We start from the raw sequence: 20,612 nt of genomic DNA on the forward strand, positions 1-20,612 counted from the left end.
TGTAGGGGGTTAGTTTGGACAGTGCTGGTGTAGAGCACGTGCTAATAATCACTCAATGTTTGCCAGCCACAAATAAATTGGGGGATCCCTGCCTGTGTTCACTAAGGGGGTTACCACCTCTTAGGAGGTTCCGCAGTATAAGTGATTGAATGATACCGACTGAGGGCCCTGGGCTCTAAAGATTCATTCCCTACTCTGGACATACTGGGTTGGAAACCATGCACTCCTCATGGAGCCCCTCCACATCTTTCCCACCCTTCCTTGAGACCACCTGACATCTTCCTTGTCACTCAGCACCCTGACCTTTAGTATGCCAATGCATCTTTCTTTGTTGGCCTGGGGTCCTCTTCTCTCCAGCCCATCACTGCTTGGTGTTCCGTCCATTGATCATCAATGTACTACACGGAGCAGTGACTTAGCCCATGGCCCCTGCTGGGTCTTGAACACACCAAGGGAAATAAAGATTCAACGTCTTTCTTCATGGACTTCACAGTCCATTGGGAGGTTCACTGCAAGGTGGTGCTGGGCCCTATAATAGAAGAACCTCTGAGGAGCTATGGAAAGACAGAGACTGGAACAGGAAACATGTATTTGCCTGGAGGGTTTGAAAGGACACCAGAAAGATGGCATTTAAACTGGTCTCGGCAGGCAAGGAGGCTCTGACAAACAGTGACGAAAGGCGGGAGCATTCCAGGTGCAGGCAATGACTTCAAGGAGCACCTTTGTTCCAGGAACGGCAAAGTCTGAGGAAGCCACAATAATAAGGTGAGAAAGGAGACTATGCCAGGCGGTGCGGGGCCCCCAGTGCATGCAAAGAAATGTGAACTTTGTGTAGGAAATAAGACACGTTGCCTTGGCATTTGCATTTATCATTTGGGGACTGCGTTCCAGATGTAAAGCCACTGGTAACCGATGTACATGGGAGGGTGACTGGGGAGCCTGGCGCCATTTTGGATGTGATTCCTCCACTACCACACTGACTCAGGTGGGCTCAAGTGAATGGTGGAGAAAAATATGTAGGAATGTAGCAGAGACTGACGGCCCAGATGTAGAGAGACTCTAGCCTCTAGAAGGGCTGTAGGTCGATTCACTGAAAATCAATTTGCAGAAGGTTGGTTCCCAATGCACGTCAGATGAATACTTGAGACATGGTGAGGCTGGTCGTGGCAGCTGCTTTGCCAACAGAAGCAGAAGCAGGGGCAGAAGCCTAGGCCAAGGCCGTGCCAAATACAGGGTCAGGACATAGATCCACAAAGGGGATGTCGCAGTAAACTGCATTTAAGGGAAAGCCCATCCCTTCACATAGAAGATGGCTCATGCAAATGTAGAGGGAGCTCAACCTGGGAGCCGAACCCCAGTCAATCAGGGAGCAGGTCATTCTGTGTTTCGGTCACTTGGTCCCCAGTGAACTAGCCACTGGCAAATTGCCTCTCGATGAATTGCTCTGCCTCCCAGGAAAAGGACCCAAGTAGAGGTCTACACCTTTGGCTTCCAGAGCATTCACTCTGGTCACCTACCCAAGCGTAAGTAAAAAGTTTAATGAAAATTGAACTTCCTCACCTTTCGGCAGTCCGTCTCTTTCCTCACCTCACAGCTCAAATCCTCAGAACAGAAGGTGGACGTCGTTTTCCATAGGTTGTTTCAATCCCTTTCCTGTCCTTTTCCATCTTCGCTAAAACGTCCTTTCTTTCCTTCTCTCTCTCTCTCTCATTCTCTGGCTCTCGCCCTCACTCTCCTGCTCGCTTTTGCTCTTTCTTCCTATAAACAATGATATAAATTACCACTTAGCTTGAGCTGTTCAGCGTATTCTTGGTCTTTATGGAGACAGCATGCTCCATAATGGATCACCTTTGCGGAAAAGCGCAATCCCTGTAATTAGGGGCACTTTGATGGAGAGCCCAAGCTCCATAACTCAGGAGATCATAAGCATTTCTACTCTGGTGAAGTCCAGTTTAATGCAAAAGAAACATGTGTTTCCTGTCCCTTATTCTAAATCGATTGGGCCATTTGTCTAATTTAAACACTCTATAAATTACATATATCCTCCAAAGATAGGGACGAGGTCGAGATACTTGATATATGCTTTTTCATATGGCTTGAATCCATCACTGTCTTCCACAAGGCCCCTTAGCTTTCTCCTGAGTGGATGGAGGCCCCATAACTCTCTGATCTACTTCATTTTCTCTGACACCCTTTAGGATCCCTGTTCAGATAGTTTGGCCAAAGAATCATGGCTGACTTTCAGAAGGCATGGATTGAAGGCTGAAGTAGCAATGCATCCCTTGCAATCTCATGTTTTGTTAGCACAACCATCAAATTCTCTCCAATTTCTCTTCCCACTTTGTCCATTAGTATAATGTGAGACTCGAACAAGGGGAAATTCAAGGAAGGTAGACTGGGTATGGATGTTTGTGGCGTGCAATCACGCACCATTTTTGGCCAAGTTAGCACAGCTGAATTTTAGAAAAAGACTTGTTCCAATCATTCAATTTCTCTGGTACATGAGCCTTGAAGAAGACCAAAAATTGGGGCTCCTAATTGGTGCAGTCAGTTAAGCATCTGACTCTTGGTTTCAGCTCAGGTTGTGATCTCGGGGTCATGGGATTGAGCCCCATGTTGGGCTCCAAGTTCAACGGGGAGTCTGCTTGAGACTCCTTCTCCCTTTCACTCTGGCCTTCCCTCTGCTCACACCCATGTGCACTCTCTCTCTCTCTCTCAAATAAATAAATAAATCTTAAAAAAAAAAAAAAGATCAAAGATCTCTCTTTGGGATTTAGCATCTCCAACTGCAGATACACTTGACTTCTCAGATCTTGTTAGGGAAAGTGTAATCTAGCTACCAATTAAACTCTCTTTCATTATAAACCAATGAGATTTCATTTTGTTTTTAAAAGCTAGTCTTTGTTCTCATGCCCATCTGTTATATCACATATTAAAAGAATATATGAACTCGAAGGGAAATAAGAGCTCAGTGAATTCAAGCCCCTTGCTTTATAAATAGGCTGAAATCAGGCAAGGGAAATCAGGCAATGGATATGAGACTCATAGAAAAAGATTCGAATGGCTAATAAACATATGAAAGATGCATTACTTAAGCAAATTTTAACACAGATTATGATGTGGAGGAAGAAACCAAAAGAAGAATTGATTACCATTGAGACAAAGAAGCACGCACTGATGTGAAGAAAATTGGTGTCTTCAGTATCAAGCCTTCCCATTCAGAGCCATGATTTATTTCTCCATTTATGCAAGTCTTGTGTCCTTCAGTGCATGTAATTGCTTCATTTATATAGATGCATATTTTTTGTTAAATCTATTTTTTCTTTTACTTCCTTTTCAGGGTTTTCTCATTTCCAGGTCATTCCCCCTCTTCCTGAGTCTTTTGTTGACCTCATAATAAAACATTCTGTTATTATGTCACATTAAATAAGAAATAAACAAAAACTTTAGCAAAGGTTCAAACAGCATTCTCTGAGGACAGTGGGACAAGATAAAAATCCAGTGGAAGGGAGTATTGAAATTGGTCTTTAAAAAGCTGGACAGTTTTTGAAACTTGGTGCATAAAAAAGTGAAGATGAGAAAGGAGATCATGTGACTGATGCATGAAAGGGTAAGGATGCATCCTAGTGCAGAAGCCACTGAGATCTGGGCAGCAGAGCACAGAGGTGCCCTCACCCTACTGAAAGAACTTTCCAGAATGGTCCAGAGCTTTGGGTACTTTCAGCACACACTACCTCTCTCTTTCTTTTCAGTTCCCTGCACCCTAAGCCCAGAGCCCTTGAGTTTCTCCCTTTTCCACACACTCCTTCCCCCAGGCTGACACCTCAGAACTCTGGGCCTCTTGACTGCAATAAAAGCCTTGAACCAAATAGCCCTATGCAGGAAGACCCACTGCTGCCTCATTTCTCTCTTTGGGTCCCACTGGCTTTACCTAGATAAGTGTGGGCTGTACCTTTAACCTTTGCTCTCCTGGCCTTGGACAGCTCTTGGCACTGCGCTTTGGTAACTAAATTCTAACTCTGTTTCTTCCAGTTCACTCTGACCACTTGATGTGGCTTTGGACCCTACCAACTAACTGTCCAGCCTGTCCGTGGTTTTCCTGGCTGTGCCATCTCGTGCTGATTGAGAGATCTCATCCAGATCTTCATACTAGTGGAGACAGATGATGCCTCTGCCGATGCATGTTCAACACTACTGTCTTCCAGAAACAGAGATCGGACCTTCACATTTAGGTGTATCAATTCCATTTAAACCTGTCGTTAGCGCCATGCAACCAAACTTTCTCAGAACTCTGCAGCACTAAATGTGACCTGATGGGTGCCCCCTGAGTTTCTTTTCCTTTGCCTCAGGTGGAAGTGTCCTTAACAAATTGAGAACTTGAAGAAGGCCCACCAATTCATGTCTGTGGACACTTAACAGAATAACTCCAGTAGCTCAACCAGAAGCAAAGTCCAGTAAGAGACCCCAATAAGGAAAATCACCTTTACGTAAGGAGGCTCATCTTGAATTGACCCCACCTTGTGGACTCTAAAAATGTTGGGTTGTGACTGGCACAAGAGAGTAAGAACAGCAGTTCCGGGAACTGTGCGATCCAGGGCCCCCTCAGCAGAAGGCAGGCCAACTCTGAGAGATAAGGAGACATCTCCTTCAGCTGCATGTTGATTTCTCATGTGCCTATCTGGAAAACAGAGTTTGGAAAGTTAAAAGCAGCTTTCCTAAACTCCCTAGCAGCTAAGATTCTGGGCGATTTAGTTCTTGCCAATTTGATGAGCTTTCTCAAAACTTTAGTTCAGAGCAGATTTAAGTAAATTCTGTAAATGGACTAAATATACCAGTTAAAAAACAGGGATTGGCACATTTCAAAACATGACCCAGGGCACTGGCTCACTCCAGTCCAAAGAGCATTCAACTCTTGATCTCGGGCTTGTGAGTTTGAGCCCCAAATTGGGTGTAGAGATTACTAAAAAAAATAAAAATAAGTAAAAGCATGACCCAAATATATTTTATCTCCAAGAAATTCACTTCAAGTGTAATAAGATAGGCAGATTGAAAGTAAAAGAATATAAAAAGGTATATCCTACAAACATTAATCAAAGAAAGTAGGAATCACTCTATTAATATCAAATAAAGTAGATTTCAGAGCAAAAAGTATTACCAGAGACAGAGCTATTATTAATGATAAAGTCAATCCACTGTGAAGACATAGTAACGCTAAGTATGTATGCACCAAACTACAGAGCAGCAAGGCATGTAAAGCAAATAGTGATAAAACTGAAATGAGAAGTAGGCAAATCAACAATTATCATTGGAAATGTCAAAATCCCTCTTAACAATTGGTAAAATAACGAAGCAGAAAATGGGCAAGAATGCCATTGGGCAACATGAACTTATCAACATTCATAGAGCATTCCACGCAACATCATACTCATTCTTTTCAAGTGCCCACAAAACGTATGCCAAGGTAGAGCCTGTCTCAGGCTCGAGACCAGCCTCGACAAATTTAAAAGAATTGAAATCACAGAGAGTGTATTCTCTGACCGCAATAAAATCAAACTAGAAATCAAGAACAGATGGATAACGGGAAAATCTCCAAACATTTGGAAACTAAACAGCATACTTCTAAATAATGCATGAGTCAAAGAGGACCTCTCAGTGGAAATCAAAACTACATTGAATTAAATTAAAATGAAAATATAACAACAAAATTTGTGTGACACAGCGAAAAGCAGCACTGAGCATGAAAACCTATAGCATTAAATGCACACATTGGAAGAGGGAAAGTCTCAATAATTTAAGCACCCCCCACAAAAGAATCTGGAAAAAGGAGAGAAAAATAAATCCAGTGCAAGTTCCTGGAAATAATAAAGAGAAGAGCAAAAATCGGTGAAGCTGAAAACAGAAAATAAATGGGGAAATCAATGAGACAAAGAGCTTTGGAAAGTGTGATGAAACTGATAAACCCCTAGCAAGAGAGACAAATTAAAAAGAGAAAAGACACAAATTACCAAAATCAGAAATGTAAGAGGAGATATCATGACAAACTCTTCAGACATCAAAAGGATAGTAAGGGGATACTACAAACAGCTCAACACATGTAAATTCAAAAACCTAGATTAAATGGACCTTTCCCTTGAAAAGGACAAATTACCACAGTTTATCCAATATAAATAAATACTTTGAATAGCCTATAACTAATAAGAAAATTGAATTTGTAATTTAAAAATCCCCAGATAGAATCTTCAGGCTCATAGGGTTTCACTGCAGAATTCTACCAAATGTTTAAAGTAACACAAATTCTATACATCCTTACCCGAAAGTAGAAGAGGAGCAAACACTTCATCAAAATCAAAAACTTCTATTAATAGAGCGATAAGACAAGCTACAGAAATGGGAAAAAATATTTGCAAATTATATACCCAATGCAGGCCTAATATCTATAATATATAAAGAAGCCTCAAAACTCAACGGTAAGAACAAAAATAATAATTGAATGAAGAAGTGCACAAAGGATATACAGAGGAGTCTTAACAAAGAGGATATAAAGATGGCAAATAAGTACCAAAAATGGTACTCGGCATCATTAGCCTTTAAGCAAACGCCAACTAAAATCACAATGAGATATCACTATACACCCATCAGAATGGATAAAGCAAAAAATGGTAACACTCTCAAATGCTGGCACAGATGTGGAAAAACTGGATCACTCACACCCTGCTGACACAACAGAGCCACTCTGGAAAACAATTTGGCAATTTCTTAAAACACTAAACATGTAACTACCATAGGACCCAGTAATTACAGGCATGAAACCAGGAGTTGAATTAATTAATTAAGGGCTGAAGCGTGAAGCCAGGAAGACTTCTGTTCACATAAAAATTTGTTCACCAATATTTACAGCAGCTTCGTTTGTAACAATTAAAAACTCGAAACAACCCAGGTGTTCTCCAACAGGTTGGATAAGGGAACTGTCTCCATACCTTGGAATACTTCTCATCAATAACAAGAAACTACTGATACAGGCAACAACCTGAATGAAGCCTAGAGAGTTATTCTGAGTGAAAATGCTTAACCCAAAAGACAACACACTCTATGATGCCATTTATATAACGTTCTTAAAATGAAAAAATAATAGACATGGAGAACGGAATAGTGGTTTCTAGGGGCTACAGAGGGGTGGGAGCAGGAGGGGAGCGGGCATGACTACTGAAGGACGACAGGAGGGATCCTAGTGGGGAAGGAAATGCTCTGTGTCTTGACTGCATCGCTGTCAATATCCTGATTGTGATATCATACTGTTGTTTCATGGTATGGGTGTACCACAATTTGTTTAGCTATTGGAGGAAACTAAGCAAAGCGTACACGGTACATTTTTCCTTACAACTTCATGTCAACCTATAATTATCTCAAAATAAAGTTCATTTTTTTAAAAGGAAAAGAACAACCCTGTAGGCATATGGAAACAGAAAAAATAAGAATTACTGAATACATGAAAACTCTATCAATTCTTTCGACTACAAATTGTCTTTCATGAACTCCTTGGAGTCTATCCCGAATAGAAACTTCTAACCCTAACCAAACAATCTATGCCTTTTCCTAAAGATGGGATCGAGGTGGGGGTTTTCATCATCTATCTCAGTAAACTGCACATTTCATCCAATTACCCTCTTCCTTTACCAAGGTTCAGATAATTTGTTACCTTAAAAATTCTTTGCCAGCAGCCTGAAGGAAAGAGGCTTCAGACATAATTATTTCATTATTGATCACTGAAATAATCTAATTCAATTCCATAAAAACTGTTAGAAACAAGATTGATTGTTCAGAAAATGTTTGTGAAAACCTCTACCACATTATTATTGCCAAAATGAACGGGGAAGGAAAACTCTCTCAATACCTCAGTTTCCAAACCTAAACTTAATAATAGCCCCTTTGCTTTCATTTATGTTTAAATATCTTGATTCAGGTCTTAGACAAACTGTATGTGTGCCCACATAGCACAATAAACAGGAAAATAAGCCCCTCCACCTCTCTCTGCTAATGACAAGATTTATTACTATGAGCCAGGAGTGACCTTCAGAAACAGCTGACCCTGTGGGCTAATTATGCTTAGAAAGAAAAGTAAAACATCAATTTGGTTGAAGGGTCACTGTTGCTCTTGGCATGCATTCCACACCATTCTATTCAATGAATCAATAGACTCCATTACATCTATTAGGGTACATTTTGTAGTCCATATACCCTGTTAATCTCAGGCAGAGACAAAAATCAGATATACGACTAAGGCTAACCAGCTGATGAAACCAAAGCTTAAAATTCCAGGTTGATATCATACCTTCTATGCTTTGTGGATCTAAAGCCTTGATCCCCCACCAAGCGCTTTTCCAGCCACTTGAGTTAACTTCAAAGTTCTTTCCCCAAGAAACATCTTTAATCTACCCGTGTCCCCCTGCTGGTCTGCTTTCATGCAGAGATAGGAGAGCTCTCCATTTGGAGATGAATCTATCACGTTTCATAACTTCCATAACTGAAAATTAGACCAGGCTGAGCCCACTGTGTCCTGAGTTGATAAAAACTAGGCATAGCAGGTACTAGAATGCCATCCCTATCAGGTGATGAGATGTTGCCCTAAGTCTCAGCATCATATACTTCCCCTGGTACCCCACCCAGGCACTGCCTTGTCCCCACTCACTACTGAATATGTCTAATCTCTAAGGCAGGGTTTCTGCTCTGTCTCTAATTTTGTATTCTAGTTCCCATTTGGCTGTGATCCAAGTTTTCCTGGCTATCCAGGCCTCCCTTTCTTCAAGGGCTGAAACCTGACTCCTTTACCACCCAGCTACTGACAACTCAAGATGTTATCACTCACCTGACTTTGAGTTTTGCCAGCTCTCAAAGATTCAAGCTCATGTTTCCAGAATGCTATGAAACAGAAATTCTTGCTGATTCTTCTGACTCACATAACCAGATCCACCCCAAAAAGAAAGAATAATCCTAATTCAGACTCATCTTGGACATCCCTGGACAATTGGGATCTTCAATTCAATTTAATTCAATAAAAATGTCTTGAGTTCTCAGATGCGTCTGGCACTTTTCCAGCTGTTGGAATTATGAAGATTAATAGGACACAGCTCCTGCCCTCCCAAAGCTCGCTGCTAATTGGGAAAACACATACAAACACAGATCTTCAATCTAATGCTGCAAATTATTTAATAAGATACGAATTTGTGGCTCATTGAGAATGGTGCATGCTTCCTCCCAGAGGAGGAGGAGGAGGGAAGCTGAGCACAGAGAAGGGATGTAGCAAGGGCGAAAAGGGGAGAAAGAGATTCCCCAACACTAGAAAGGGCACACCAGGTGGGATTTTAATAAGGAGCAGACATCTGCACTAGCCCACCCGGAGCATGCTAGGGAGGTGGGAGGATTTAGAGGGGAGAGCCTGTATGGTAGCTTTGAGAACACTGGCCGCGAACCCCATAGTTCTCAGCCTCAGCAAAAAGCTGCACACCCAAGCTTGGGATGGAAACCTAGTACCGTCTGCCCACAGAGAGTCAGGCGAGAGCTCATGGGGACGTGGACAAGAAATGAATGAATCAAAGGTGGCCAGTACAGGTGATGAATAAGAGTCCTCTCAGATGCCGTGTTAGGAGTAAGACCCCCAGGCCTTCATAGCGTTTGGGGTGGGTGGAACAAACCTCAGTTGTGGCTTTAGCAGAAGAGTGGCTCAAAGCTGATTGTAATTAATTTTATAAAAATTAAACACTGTGACCATTGTGCGTGCATGTGTGTGTGTGTGTGTGTGTAAAACAAATGTGTGTATGCTTCCAATGATAAGCACAAAGCCCAGAATAAATATAGAGGAGGGACCCTGACACAGAAGTGGAGTCCAGTGAAATCTTCATGGTGAAGCTGTTGGGTAAACTGAGTCTTGAAGAGTGGGTTGACCGTTATCAGGTAAAGAGGGGGCATTAAAGGGACCCAAGCGAAGTGAACCCCATGGGAAGCTGGGGTTGGAGTGATAGGGGGGCAGCAGCAGGTTTGCCTCTAGGTTCAGGCCCACAGTCTTAGGTTTTTCCTGCTACTGTTTTCTAGTTTCTATTTGTGAACAGCCTCTGATACCTTGCACAGGTTTGTGGGGCCCACCCTGGCCCCCCGTCTCCTCTTTAGCGACTACTCCAGAACCACAACCTAAAGAGTGTTTCATTTACTTTGTCATTAATTCGGCATTCTTAATCTTTCATCACAGCTACGATGACAGAATATTCAAGCTGACGGTGGTTTAGCCATAACTTAGTCTAAAATTATCCTTGTGCAGAGGGGGGAATTGAAGGCCAGAGAAGGGAAATGACCTGTCATCTGTCACGCACCTTGATAAGGCAGAGTGCAGTCTGCGTCCAGGACCCCTAGTGGCTAATTCTGTATTCACGGTTTAGCAGCTCTTCCGTCTTGTTTACCTTGTTCCATGTGGATGGGTCCCCAGCTACCCTGCAGAGTTGAGTGGCTCTAGACCACACAAAGGGCGACAGGCAGTGGCCCTGGGCTGACAGTGGTTTCTGTGTCTGCGTCCGTGCCTGCCATATTGGGAGTTTATGATGATGTGAAAAATGGCTGAAAATGGCACTAGAGCTCTCCCACCTCAGGGGATGATGGTGCCCAGGGTCGGGGGAAGAAAACAGTGTCTTCCTCAGCACCAGATATGAGTTCAGCAGGGACAGGAATCCAAGCTGACCCTGCTGTTTCCCTTCTTGTTCTAACAACCACCCCCCATTTGCACTTCACCCACCCTCCACCCCCCAGTTCTGGGCTACTGCCATCTGGAGGCCATGGGGCAGGAAAAACGTAGGAAGGAGACTTCCCAAGATAGAAGCCAAGGACAGAAAATGTGGCTCTTGTCACCCAAGCAGCACGGGCTGAATGAGGCCCTTTAACTGACCCTGTCCAGGCATGGCAGGCAGCCACTGACCCCAGGACACCAGAACCCTTCCCCAGGTGGCATCCATCACAATTGTGCAATGGTTGACTGAAACCCATCTTTAGAAAAGCACTTTTCCTAAGAAGGGGGAACTTGAGAGGCTCAAGCCATTGGAAAGTAATGAAACTTTCCTGATGGAGAGGCTGATAAAAAGGAGAAGAAAGACACATGAGCAACATGGAGTGTCCAGTCCCAGAGCCCAGGCAAGAGCTCTCAGCCAAGGATGACTGCTGGCTGAGCTGGAGACGCCAGCTGGGCTACAACTGGGGGAGATACCTTGCATTTGGGCTACAGCCACTCTGGGGAGTCTTCAAAGAAAAGTAATAAGTGGGCTAGTCGGCACTTAGCCAACTGGCGATTTCCAGAAATGGGCCTTTCAGATACTCCCTAATTCAGATCTTTATGCACTGAACTAGTCTCATGCAAAAATTACTCCAAAAAGGAGATGCTAGACGGTGCTGCCATCTCTAGACAGTTAGGATCTCCTGTTCCATCTAGTGTGCAGATTCAGGTGGGATGGGGAGTGAAATTTGGGAAGCAGGACGGGCAGAGTAGGGCCATGCGGGGAAGCCCAGCCCTCACGGTGCTGTCACACACTGTGTCACATCATGGCCTCTTTAGAGGTGGGAAAGTGGGGTGGTAAGTCCAGAAGTCCACAAATTCTTTGACACTCCTCCTATCAAAAAGTAGAATCAGGGTGCCTGGGTGGCTCAGTTGGTTGAGCGTATAACTCTTGATGTCTACTCAGGTCATGATATCAGGGATGTGGGATAGAGCCCCAGGTGGGGATCTATTCTGGGTGTGAGGCCTGCTTAAGATTCTCTCTTCCTCACCCACTGCCTCTCCCCACCCAGCTGTCTCTCTTCCTCTCTTAAAAAAAAAAAAAAAAAAAAGTTTGTATCTATTCTCCCTCCCTGGAACATGGACCAGTCTTAGCAGTTGCTCATAACAAACAGAATACACCAGAAGTAACTTGCAAGGCTAGATCGTAAAAGGTCATGATGCATCTTCCAATCTCTCTCTCTGTCTCTCTCTCTCTGTCTGTCCCTCTCTATCTCCCTCTTCCGCTCTCCATCAGGATGCTGGCACTTGGCACCCAGCCACCACCAGGCAGCCACATGGCAAAGCCACATGTGGGTACGAGGGAGCGAACCCTCTGACAAGTGCGGCCCCAGGCTGTCGAGCCGCCCCAGATGGTGCGAAGTGCAGCAGAGATGAGATGAACGCACTAAGTCAGGCCCGAACTGCAGATTCATGAGCAAATTAAATGTTGTTGTTGGTTTAAGCTACTAACGTTGAAGTGCTTTATCACACATCAACAGATCTGCAGACCAGAAAGCTGCTCATTCAGACTTCTCATTTCCATGGTATATGGAAACTGACACCCCAGTGAGGCAACGCTTGGCCATTAGGGTAGAGCTGCTGCTCAGACTCTGGCCTTTGGCCTCCTGGGCCACTGCCACATCCCCTACCCCACATGAGGATACATAGTCTGTGTGGACCAGCCGAGCACTCCCAGGAAGAGGGGGAGATGGAGAAGGGGAAGCATCTCATTCCCACAAGTGGCCTTACCTGAATAATCTGTATCTTCTCGTACTGATATCAGACAGTGGGCTGAGCACCCAGGCTCCTCGGAACAGGATCTCCTTGCAAGCCATCTAGCCCTGTGTGTATAAAGAGCCCCGGGTGCCTAGCAGGGGCTGGGAGACAAGGTGGTGCCTTTACCAGGTCTCTGAACCCTGGGTGGCAACCCCACATGGAAATGGGGAACGTAAAGCCCCGGAGTGGCTGCCTGGATGCTCAGAGGGCCTCCTCTGAGGTGGAGGGAGCCAAGGGGCAGGAGTTTTGCCCTGTTGGAACCAAGAGCCAGAAATGAATAGGGAAGAAACAGCAGCAGGCCTCATGCATGTGCTCTCTAGCCAGGCACGAGGGCAGCAACTAGTTCCCCACAAAGAAAGAATAAGCCATCTTATTCGTCAGAATAAATAGTACCGTGCCCCTTGGTAGATGCAGATGGAATTCACTGGCTTTGAGGGACAGGGTGAAGTCAAGGGGTGCCAGCCTCACAAAGCAAGGAGGTGGGAACCCTAAGAATAGGAGAAGGGTCCCAGATCAAGTGACGGCTCTGTTTTGATGCGTGCACTTCAACGTGCATCCAGCAGTCCTGAAACCAGCCATTCCGTCAGCAAAAATAGGAGGAATAATGACTGTGAGCCCAGGATACCCCTGGGTACTCCAGAGCGCCAAGCAATGGGTCGGGCCCTATTTTAGAGATCTGCAACCCTGCCCTTGCCCGACTTCCCAGAGGAAACCCGACGGCACAGACAGTGTAGGGACCACATGGTACCCATGCGCGGCAGGGATATGGGGTCAGAGCTCGCAGAGGGACCTGAGTTTCTCGTAGGGGTGGAGAGGAGGACAAGGACCTGTGGATGAAGGCCCAGAGGAGCCCAGAGAGACTCTCTCGAGCACCCTCTGAGCGTGTGGCTGGAACCCTGGCTGGACCCACTCTTCCCCACAGACCCAGCACTCTTCACCTGAGGAGACTTCTAGACCTGATCCCTACTTCTCCAGGCCACCGTCTCTCTGTCTACCCCAACACCCCACCTACTCTTACCTGCCTGTCCCTCACCCCTGCTTGTTGATAAAACTCTGGGTCTGTTCTCCACTCTGCGCTGGACTTCATCCCATTCCTTTGCAGCTGCGGTGCTGGTTCAGGTCTGGCGTGAAAAGGCTCAGACACCCAGAGGGTATCCCAGCCTGATGGAGGAAGACACACCCACAGTCCAACGCAATGCAGGGCTCGACATCATCAGGCCATAAACTAAGGCCACAGGTGAATGTTGTTTGAGCCCAACAAAGAAAGAGATCAGTTCTTAGGAGGCTCCAGGAAGACTTCCTGTAGGAAGGAGCACGTGACGCATTCCCTAAAGGAACTGTACGATCTAAGAGTTGAAACGTGAGAGCAAATAGGAGAGCAAGGTGGGAATCTAGGCCAAGAGAACCATTCTAAACAAGCCTCAGTGATGAGAAACACTGTAAAAATCAGAGAAGACTGCTTCCTTGGTGGGCAGGAAGAGAGGACCCATGCTGTCTCAGCTTGGTGGGCTGAGATGGATCGCTGGGGCCTGGAGAAGGGGCCATCCAGGGCAGGGAGAGTGCAGCGGGGCCCAGCTGGTACGCATGCAAAGCAAGGGTGGCAGTGTCCATCAGTGCCCCTCAGGAGGGTACGTTGAGCACCAGGCACCCAGGGCAGGGACTGAAATCGCAGGGGAAGTTCTGGGAGAGCATTTCCCTGGGCCTGGCCCTGCCTCCCACTTATGCCGTGAAGGCCACGGTTTACAGGGCAGACCCCCTGCTTCTGTGTGTCCACACATGGTTATTAAGCACCTGTTCCACCCCATTGCCCCAACCCTGCAGCCCTTGTCAGTACCTCCCCCAGAGCCAAGGGCTGGGATGGGTCTGGGACCCTCCAGCCAACCGCAGCTCCTCATGACTGCTCATGAACGCTGGACATGTGGTCCTCTGTCACCCAGCCCTTTCACTGGAGCTCATGAAGAGTGTGGACACAGAGGCAAGAGGGCCTACTGGTACATTCCCCTTGGGCAGCACAAAGTCTAAAGGACTCCTGTCAGAAGATGCACCGGGATGAGGTACTGTTTACTCCCCCAGTGCCTTCCTCAGCTCGGGCTTCCAGTGCACAGGACCGAGCAGGTTCCCTGGCTCTGCATGACTCCGGTAGGACCCCGAAAACAGAAACACTGAGGGTCGGTGTGGTCTCTGAGAATTGGGCTTTCTTCACAGGGAACAGAGACTGTTCCAACCACAGGGAGTGGGAGTCCCCTTGGGTCTCCAGAGGGCCAGCATCTCTAATGCCCCCAGATAATAGTTAAGTCAGGTTGGTGTCTTCCCAGGGATCTGTATCCCCATAAGAAAGTGCACAGTAACAAATGGTGATGGGGGATGGCCTCGTGGAAGGGGGCAGGGCAAGAGCTGGCCTTGGCCAACACAAACTCCCCTTTAGGCCTCTCCAAGGGCTCATCCCCATGCCCAACGGGAGGAACCTTGGGGAACCCAGCCTTCCTCAGGTGTGCACTGTGGCTGGGGCTCTAGATCCCCCAGCACAGCCCCCAGCCCTCCTCTGCGGGCGCACTGGCTCCAGGAGTCTGCCGGCGGCTTAGAGCAGGGGACGGAGAGCAAACCCTCTTTCCAGCATGTTGAGCTGGTTTGGCCTATCTGCGTGGCCAGCTGGTTGACTTTACATGGCTGCCATGAATTGAGGCAGCCTCCCTCATCCAGCTCAAACGCCCACTTCTTCATGAATCTTCATGGTTTAAAAAAGAAACAAAAACAAACCGTGCTTTATCCCTTATTATACGAACTTAAACTTACTGGGATTATAGTGAAAGGTAGGGGGGTGGGGTGGAGAGGTCTGAACTGAGTATGTCCTGTGTGGCCCTGGTCATTCATTCAGACATTTACTCCCTGATCTTCTGGAATCCCACAACCCACAGCAGTGTTAGAGAGGAATTTCCGTCCCATACCAAAGTGAACAACTTAGCCATTCAAACCGTAGGACTCCTTTATCAGGATTAGTATAGCCCACCTGGAGAATAAAAGAATAAAGGTGGTCTCTTTTAAAAATTCTTTCTCTCACTCTCCCTCTGTAACCGAAAGCACAGCACTCCTCTTCGGGAGCTATCATCCTCCCGCCAATGTGGACCCTGCGAGAAGGATCTATACAGGCAAGAAGCTTCTGTGGAGGGGAGAAAGTGGATCCTGGAGGCCTTGCATGTCCACCAGCGGGCAGAGTTCTCCTGCCTCACTCCCAGCATCCACTCCAAAAAGGCAGGAGAGGGAAGAGGCTACAGGAAGCCACCAGCCCAGAATGGAGAAGAGAGGCCAGAAACCCCGCCATCAGGCCTGGGGCTACAGATCCCAGGGGGAAGCTGCCCAGCTCTCCACTCCCGGGGCCCAGCGTCCCCCAGGGGCCTGCGGGAAGGAAGGGCGAGCGAGAGGGAGCGAGCGAGAGCCTCTAGTGCGGCAGCTGCTGCCACAAGGGCCGCATTGAAGCTGGGGCGGGCAGAAGCAGGCAGGGGCCGGGGACAAGAGCGCGGAGGGACGGGGCCGCCAGGAGAGCCCCACACGAGAGGGTCCGACGTCCGACAAGCCCCAAGGAAGGAACTGCACTTTGAGGGAAGGGCCTCCTGACCTTTAAGTCTGCCCTCAGTGCCACGAGGGGGGCAGCCGGACCTCAAACAGCCCCCTGGGCTCATGCCTGCATCTCATTATCTGTCCTGCCCCCAGAACCATCAAGTGCCCCTTGTTCTCAGATCCCCCACCCTGCGGCCTCTCAAGTCCTTGACTAAAGCGAGTGTCGTAGGGGCAGTGACAGGGCAGGCAGGGCTGAATGCAGACCCCCACCCTCAGACCCCTCCTCTACTCTTCCTCACCTGCCCAGGTGCCCTCAGACTCCGGGCCCCGGGTCTTCAGTGCCCTGGAGGCTGGAGACCAGGCTCCTCTCCTCCGCTGTCCCTGGGACCAACCTGTAGCCCCCAAGGAGGTGCCTGGTCCTTGGACAGGCATCGTCGCCAGGCCCCAGTGTGGTTCCCATGAGTGGGCATCAGCTTCTGCACCTGACTGCCGCGTGCCCCACACCAGTCCCCTTGCCCGCAGGCCTGCGGGTCTATCCTTGGCCTGAGGACCAGCATTTGTTCCTTTTAGGTGACCATCAACAGTTGGACAGATCCTCTGGCAGATGTTAACCTCCTAACATCCCGCCCTCCAATCTGTCCCGTCCTCTCCTCCCACTGCCAGCACCTTACTCCCAGCCGCCCTCCTCCCTGCCAGGACCCCTGCAATGCTCTCCAGGCCTCCTGTCCTGACTCTGAATTCATTCACTTGGGAAAAAAAGGAAAAAAGGAAAAAAACATAAAAGGAAACCCGATTGTGTCACTCACACCCTAAAATCCCTTCATAATTTCCCCATTGCTTTTGACCTAGACACCCAACTCCTTCCCGTGGCCCAGAAGGCCTGGCATGGTCTCACATGACCTACCAGCTTCCAGTACCTTCTTCACTTCCCTGCTCTCCCATCAGACAATAAAGCTCCCTGAGGTCAGGGGCCACGTCTGGTTTGTCTTTAGACTGTTTCCAGTTTGTGACTTCATCCTGGGTTCAAGCAGTAGTAGGAAGGGAACAAGTAAATGAATGAATGAATGAATGAATGAATGAGCGCATGATCAAAGGAGGAAGTTGTCTCTCTGGAAGGTAAAGAGCAAAACTCCCTTTGCCCAAAGCATGCCTTTAATCTGCTGCCCGAAGCTCCTAGAAGCTGGATTAGATCCCTCCCAGGTTCTTCCAGCTCCGCAGAGGGACAGCTTACCCTGCTACAAACAGAGCCCTTGGACTCGTTGCTCCGCCCGGGCCCTTTTATCCTGCTGCTTCATGTGTCTGTGAGAAAGACCCCGGGTCCGGCCAGGACCACGTGGGAAGAGGGAGCCTGACGCTGGGCCGCAGGGACACAGAAGAGCCTTTCTTCTGGCGGACTCTTGATCCCACACTCTGACTAAGCCCATGGGTGCACTGCGTGGGGGAGGAGAATAAAAAGAAAAGTCTTGAGGACTGCTGGGGAGGGAAGAGAAGCCGAGTGTCTGGACTGCGTGACCCCAGGCTACAACGCTACAATGACTCTCAAAACATTCCCCTTTATCAGGAAGTGGGACTGTGAGTCACACTCTGCGCTCCCCCAAGGCTTTCTCTGCCCAGCGGGACTACAGATTGTTCAGCTAATTGGGCTGCATGCCGAACTCAGCCTTAGTCTGGAGCCGGCCTCTGTGGTCAGGAGAGCGAACCACGTGGGGGCAGGTGCCAAGGTGAGGAAGGGGAGCTCCTAGTCGTTCAGCGGGGGCCAGGAGATGATGAATAAAAGGACGAGTGGTCCAGCGCTGTTCAGTTCACAAAGAATTTGCCATCTACGATGGGTGAATCCTTAAAACAGTGCTGCGAATCCAGCAGAGCCACACTGGACGACCATTGCTCTGCACAGAGAGACCATGAAGCTCAAACAAGGCCTGCAATGTTCATGGTTGCAGAGTCGGGGGCAAAGGCAGGAAGCTGGGTCAGGCCGGCAGCACCCCAGGCGGGTGTTAGCCCACACTGTGTGACGCTGCCCTCTGCGGACTTACGAACTCCGCAGTAGCGGTTATGGGTAGGTTGTGGGAATTCTTCATGAGGTTTTTTAAAAGCTATCATTGGTCTGAGTTGGTTTTATAAACATCCCTGGAAACAACAGGGAAAGTTAGACTGTGGGTTAGTGCTGATTGCACAGAGCTGACACCAAAGGCCAGAGTGGCCAGAGAGATTACGAGACAGAAGACAGGATCCCCGGACCTCTGAACCTGCCATCTGGGCCTCCGCGGGCTGCTGGGGGACAACTGCAAACCCACCTCCCTCAAGGCGTAGATCAGCTCGCCTAACATATACGGGCGTCTTCAGTCTAAAAGGAGGAGTAAGGTGACAGAGAGAAATGTTATGTGTGTATTTATTTCCCACCCATGCTTGTATACCACCACACCTGTAGTCTGTCTTGCTGGAAGGAGAATTAGGAGCAATGTAGCAGGAACACAAGGGAATAAAATACTCAATATTCAGTTTTTTGAACCCATAAACTAGGTCTTAAAACTCACAAATTAGACGATAGTGAGAAAAGCCAAAACTTTTGATTTTCAATAGCCAAGTTGTGCTAACGAGTGTCCTAGGAGAGTAACACGCACACTGTCGGCAACTGGGATGGTAAAGTGAGCTGACATTTGTGGCCTGCCAGGGACATGCACGCCGGGCTGATGCTCTCCACGCACGCTCCTTTGGTAAACCCTCAGATGCTCTGAGAAGAAGTATGAGGAAAGAAAGTTTGGAGCCAGGAGGCAAGCCTGAGAAGCGGCCCGATCAGGAAGCCCCTCTGAGCTCCTGGAGAGGGAAGGTCGTCCAGGCCCTTTGCAGGTGTGAGATGCCGAGATTCTATTTGTCTGTTGTCATGAGTACAAGAGAGAGAGCGTGTGTGTCTGAGGACGTAGCTGTGAACAGTAGTTTCCTGGTTACTTAATGCTAGTAAAGTCACAAAACACAGAGGCTTACTTTCTAAACTCACTGCCTCAGAGGCAGCCTTGCCTCTATTGAAATGGTAAAGAGCACATGAATACAGAAGGGGTTCAGTATGTTTGCATTTCTAGCGTCTAGGGTTTGACCTAATTGGAGCTTGCCTTTTCCTGAGCTTACACATACATGTGCACATACACACATGTGCACACACACGTGCACACACAGGCGTGCGCGCACACACACACAATACTCCCAGGACTGGACTGAGCTATTTCTGGCCCTGCCTTAGTCACGTTCTTTCCTACAAAGCAATACCCCCCTCTCTGGGCGGATTGTCTTTTATGATGAATGAATGGTTTAAATACCCACACATTCTGCAGACCGGCTTTGAAGAGCACTAAACAGTGTCCCAGCTGCCCTCAGGATGGGCCGCTGAACCTGCGACGAGAAAGCGCACAGGCACATCTGTGGAGAGGCAGGGGGCCGGACACAGTGTCCAGAGCCAGGCTACTGGGCTCGTAGCCGGCCCACTCACTAGCTGTGTGACCTGAGGCAGGTGCCTCACCCTCTCTGAGACTCGGTTTCATTTGTAGCTGGAGATAGGATAGCATCTGCTTCCTAGAGTTGGTGTGGGGATTAAATAGTTAGAACAGAACAGGGTTTGGGACAGCACCTTGGGCATAGAGAGGCAGGAGCTCCAGACCCTCCTCCTACAGGCTCAGACCCCCAAGATCTGCAGACCATTAGGAGGTTTGGAGCTTTGTGCCCACCAGTAGCCACATGCCAGACTGAGCCCGGAGACTTTAGTGGCCTGGGCCTTTAAGTTTCTGTGTTGTTGGGCCCCTGGGTGATGGTTCCTTTTTCAGTTTTCTGAGTGAAAGTTCCCTGTTGGGCCTCTTAACCTTGCCCTCGGACCCCCAGCTTGTCTGGCTCAGCATTGACTCCATATCTCCCCAGTTCAGGGGTCTGTCTCATTCCCATTCTTGTTCGGGAGCCGTTTCTACAGTACAGATCCTTCCAGAATTGCATAGCTACCATCCTCCAGACTAAGAGTGCAAACCCTGTTCAGAAGCTCCTGTGGCCCCAAGCCATCTCCAGATGGAGAAAGAAGCAAGCCAGAGCAACCTCTTGAAACGGTTCAGGCTCAGCAAACTATGCCATTTGAACTCCATGGACAGAGTTCTAAAAACAGTGGCCCCTGGAGAATGTCAAATTCTCACTGGGCCAGAAGTGAGGAAATGATCCCGCCCACTCTACATGAAGGATGCACGTGGCCCATTTGAATGTGTCGAGATTCACAGTGAGTTGACAAAGGTGTGGGAGTTGAATGGCCCAGTGGGATGCGCTTGGAGCCTCATCCTGGCTGTCCTGGCACATGTGGCTGTCATCCCTGCTGACACCCCAAAGCCACTGCAACTTTTCTCAAAGATGAGCATCTTTCTGTTCTGCTTTTTAAATCTTTTGATGGCTCTCAACTTTCTTTTCAACACACAATAGCAAAAACATCATTAACAATAATAATGTTTGTAATTTCAATGATTTGAAA

The sequence above is a fragment of the Ursus arctos genome, unplaced genomic scaffold (genome assembly GCF_023065955.2).
Source record: "Ursus arctos isolate Adak ecotype North America unplaced genomic scaffold, UrsArc2.0 scaffold_7, whole genome shotgun sequence".
Taxonomy (NCBI): Eukaryota; Metazoa; Chordata; class Mammalia; order Carnivora; family Ursidae; genus Ursus; species Ursus arctos.